This window comes from Ornithorhynchus anatinus, chromosome 1 (assembly GCF_004115215.2).
Source record: "Ornithorhynchus anatinus isolate Pmale09 chromosome 1, mOrnAna1.pri.v4, whole genome shotgun sequence".
Taxonomy (NCBI): Eukaryota; Metazoa; Chordata; class Mammalia; order Monotremata; family Ornithorhynchidae; genus Ornithorhynchus; species Ornithorhynchus anatinus.
In genome coordinates, this window is record NC_041728.1 from 142,153,734 (window position 1) to 142,158,623 (window position 4,890).

The window sequence follows — 4,890 nt, forward strand, 5'->3', positions numbered from 1 at the left end:
ACTGTCTACAGCACATTGTATTAAGCATTTGGGAGAGTACAATAGAGTCAGAAACTGTGATCCTCACCCTCGAGGTTTAGTATAGACATTAAAATAAATTATAGATAGGAAATCGGTTGGGGGTGGGTTGAGTATCAAAGTGCTAAAGTGCCACAGATCCAAGTGTAGAGGCAACCCAGAAGGGAAGGCGAATAGACTGGGGAAAGGAAAGCTTAGTCAGGAAGGCCACTTGGAGGAGTTGTGATTTTTAGGAGGATTTTGAATATAGGGAGCCTGGAGGATTGACAGATAAGAAGGGATAAGGGATTCCAGTCCAGAGGCAGGATGTTGGCTGGGGGTCAGTGGTGAGATAGGCGAGATCGAGGATAAGTAGGCAGGTTGGCATTAGAGGAGTGAGGCATGCAAGCTGGCCTATAGTAGGAGATCAACAAGGAAATCAAAAGAGGGGGAGAATTGAGTAAGTGCCTTAAAGTTGATGGTAAGAAATTTCTTCCCTCTCAGGGTCACACCTGGAGAGTTTCCAGTACTCTAATAGTCTTAACTATAATAATAATAATGTTGGTATTTTTGAAGCGCTTACTATGTGCCGAGCACTGTTCTAAGCACTGGGGGAGATACAAGGTAATGAGGTTGTCCCACGTGGGGCTCACAGTCTTCATCCCCATTTTCCAGATGAGGTAACTGAGGCCCAGAGAGTGAAGTGACTTGTCCAAAGTCACACAGCTGAGGAGTGGCAGAGGTGGGATTAGAACCTACGATCTCTGACTCCCAAGCCCAGGCTCTTTCCACTGAGGACAGTCAAGCAGAGGCCTACCCATTCCATTCCTAGTTTGGGCAGTGGCTAGCGAGAGGAAGGCAATCTGCTATAATCAAAACTCCCCCATGCTGGGCAGCAGTGGCATGGAAGAGAGTCGAGGGCGGAGACTCAAATTCACTGCACGGAAGGTGGCAATGGTAAACCGTTTCTGTATTTTTACAAGAAAAGTCTATGGATCCCCTACTAGAATGATTGCAGATGGCGGTGAGGTGTTCTGGGAGAGATATATCCATGATGTTGCTATGGGTCAGAGACTTCTTGACAGCATAAGACAAGAAATTTCTGTTTGATGTGGAGGTAGATGGACATTCCTTTACCTTTTAAGGAGACCCAAGTCTAAAACCCCCTTCTGGTCACAAGATGCCTCCGAGGCTCAGGGGGCCCGGTTATCCCAAAATTGATCATATCTAATTGATTTTTAGAAGAAGAGAAATGTCCAAATTTAAGATGGACACATTCAGTGACCTTCATTCATCCAAATCTTTCAGATTTTAGGCTAGGTTAGCATTTCTTCCCAAGAATCTCAAACAACTGTGAAATATTTTTGTCATAATGTCTACTCAATGGAGAGTTTCAAGAATATGACTTGGGTGGCTCCAAAGACATTAAGCAGGAGTTTAGGAGGACATTAAATTCCATTTTCTTTACTTTCATACAAAGCCAAGGGTTTGTTCTCCTTATTTAATACCTGATTTAGAGACATTAATGTCTGAGAAGCAGCATGGCCTATTGGAAAGAGTACAGGCCTAGGAGTCAGAAGACCTGGGTTCTAATCCCAGCTTTGTCAAATGCCTGTTGTGTGACCTTTGGCAAGTCACAACTTATCTGTACCTCAATTCTCCCATTCTCCCTCCTTCTAAGACTGTGATCCCCATGTGTCCAACCTAATTATCTTGAATCTACCCCAGCATTTAGAACAGTGTTTGACACTTAGTAAGCACTTAACAAATGCCATAAAAAATAAATTGAGAAAAACATTTCATCATAGGAGCTAAGCAGCTTCTAAAATTCTATATTCTAAATGACATAGAGGGGAAACAGCTCAGAGTTGAGTTCTAGCTAGCCTTGAGGGATCAGTTTAATCAGAGGAAAAGGGAAATGGGTGGGACATCAAAGTGACACAGTTCTTGTGGTCAGCCCATGTTCAGAAGGTGAAAGGTTGCTGCTTCCGTTTCCCTCCTAAGATAATACTGAAGAGGATCAGCTTGGACAGAGCTTCCCATCTCCCAGCCCACATACTTCTCCATTCATGCCAACCAACTCAATCAGTCAGTCATACTTATTAAAGAGCTTACTGTGTACAGGGCATTGTACTGAGTGCTTAGGAAAGTACAACCCAATAATATGAGACACATTGTCTTCCCACAACAAGCTCACTCGATGCACCTTGATCTCATCTATCTCACTACCGACCTCTCACTGACATCCTGCCTCTGGCCTGGAAGGCCCTCCCTCTTCATATCCAACAGATAATCAGTCTCTCCACCTTCAAAATGTTATTACAATCCATAGCTTCTAAGAGGCCTTCCTCCACTAAGCCTTCATTTCCTCTTCTTCCACTCCCTTTTGTGTTGTCTTGGCACTAGGATTTGCACTTCCTCAGTCCCACAGGACCTATGAACATAGCTGTAATTTATTTGTACTAATGTCTCTCTCCTCTTCTAGGCTGAAACTCACTGTGGGCAGGAAACATGCCTACCAACTCTGTTATATTATTATCTCCCAAGCTCTTAGTACAGTGATCTCCACAATATTGATTGATTGACTGGAAATAACACTTCAAGTGCTCTAAGCAGGAAACAAGCACGTAAGTGCTATTTCTGGAATATTGGAACCAACTGCCTGGATTCTACTCAGTCCAGAATGGAGAAAAATAATAACAATAATAATTATAATAATAGCAGTGTTTGTAAAGTCTTAACTCTGTGCCAAGCACTTATCTAAGCACTAGGGTATTCAAATTCAATTCAATAATATTTAGTGAGTGCTTGTCTTGTTTTGTCTTATGCCATTGGGTCATTTCCGAACCACAGCAAGACCATGGACACATCTCTCCCAGAATGCCCCACTTTCCATCTGCAATCATTCCGGTAGTGTATCCAGAGTTTTCTTAATATAAAAAGGAAGAGGTTTACCATTGCCTCCCTCTGCACAACAAGTCTCTGCCCTTGATTCTTTCCCATGCTGCTGCTGCCCAGCATGGGTAAGTTTTGACTTGTAGCAGATTGCCTTCCACTTGCTAGTCACTGGCCAAGCTAGGAATGGAATGGGTATGCCTCTGCTTGACTTTCCTTCCCATAGCCGAGACTGGTAGAGTACTGGAAACTCTCCAGCTGCAACGAAGAGGGGAAGTGAGTGCCTACTGTGTGCCAAGTACTGTATTAAGTGCTAGGGCAGATACAAAATAATTGGGTCAAACACCATCCCTGTCCCACCAGGAGTTCACAGTCTTAAGAAGAAGGGATGATATAAAGGTCAGTTCAATATTAAGTGCTAGTTTGTGAAGAAGGAGTATGAAACTGTGTGCACAGAAGATAGACCTTCCTGCTTCCCGTGAGCTGCATATAATGGTCAGACACTGCAACTTCAACCCTTGAAGTCAAGAAACAGCAAATGAAATTAGAGTGGAAATTGGGGAATTACTGTGCCACATGGGCCTCTATGAGGCCAAATCTGTGCAGATTGAGGTAGAGCTGCTTGAGTAGGCTTCGAAACCTGACATCCATTTGATGGCTTTAAATTATTTCTTCTGGGAAAACCCTAAAGTAAGGCTCAAGGAATTATTGATTTCTTTTCCTCTAAACCCAAAATGCATTGACTCTGCAGCAAATAACCTCGCTGCCAAACTTACTCTAGACCTGAATAGGTTAATGAGTTATTAAACGTCATGTAAATGTTAGCTATTAAGATTGATGCAAAATGAGATATTGCTCAATGCTTTGAATATGGTCAACCAGGGAGGTTCTGAAAGGTCCAAAGGTAGTGAAGTTTGCCTGTGTTGTTTAAAGTTTTGAAAATGGACAAGGCTGAGTGATCTGTTTTTGAACCTGTAGGATGATAATAAGCCTGCCTTTCACAAAAACATTTCAATGCAAAACTGCCAACGGCTTTTCAGACAGAATTGAGAAATGCCCAGTTGGTGCTTTCAATCCCTCAGTAAAAATAGTGCTTAATTTGGGATGAAAGAAGTGCTGAGCCTCAAGCAATTATGCAATTTTATATTTTAAACTTTGACGACAGTTATATCGCTGCCATTATTACCAGTCTCAATAATACTGCTGCATATTCTGTCATCACAAGTGCATTTGAAAAAGCAATTGACTAGTATGGCACAGTACATGTAAAAGGTTTACCGCATTGAAGATGCTTACAAATCAAAATGAATAAATTGTATTTTTATTTCCTGACTGGTAAGGTAAACCCAAAGGTGCCGGAACTCTGAACCGACAGTTCCGGAAGTACCAGGGCTAAGGCCCAGACAAATCATGCACTGAATGAGATTATTTGAGTTACTGAAGCCATCCGGGGAAAAGGAGCTAAAGCATAACTTCATATTTGTTCTCTCCTTCAGCCATATGTTTTATTAAGTGCTTACTCTGTGCAGAGCAATGCAGTTAGCAGTTGGGAGAATGTAATAGATTTAGAAGAGCCAACACCTGCCTTTAAGGATTTTATAATCTAGTAGAGGAGAGAGACACTAATGTAAATTACATTTAGGAGGAAGTAGTAGTGCATGGAGATAGGCACATTAGTGTTGCGGAGGGGTGTGATTACCCAGGTGCTTAGGTGGTTCAGAAGTGCTGAAATAAAGGTTGGGGGTTATAAGGTGGGGAGAATGGGAAAAAAATGAGTGAAAGCCTCCTGGAGGAAATATGATTTCAAAAAGGTTTAGAAATTAGGTGGAGAAGGGGTCTGACAGATAGGAAGACAGAGATTCCAGGGAGGAGGGAGGGCATGAGCAAGAGGTCAGTGGCCAGAGAGATAAGAATGAGACATAATTAGTAAAATAGAGTTCTCTATTTTCTCTCCCCAACTAAAGGATTCACCTTAGTATCCCAAACTACACTCCTGGA

General features: G+C 42.3%; 1 non-coding gene across 1 annotated transcript; it reads right to left on the reverse strand.

The window, feature by feature from the left end:
* Positions 1-3,030: 3,030 nt before the first annotated feature.
* Positions 3,031-3,171, reverse strand: LOC114815557. The gene has a single exon (XR_003763351.1). It is a non-coding gene; the product is annotated as a small nucleolar RNA SNORA7 (small nucleolar RNA).
* Positions 3,172-4,890: the final 1,719 nt, after the last annotated feature.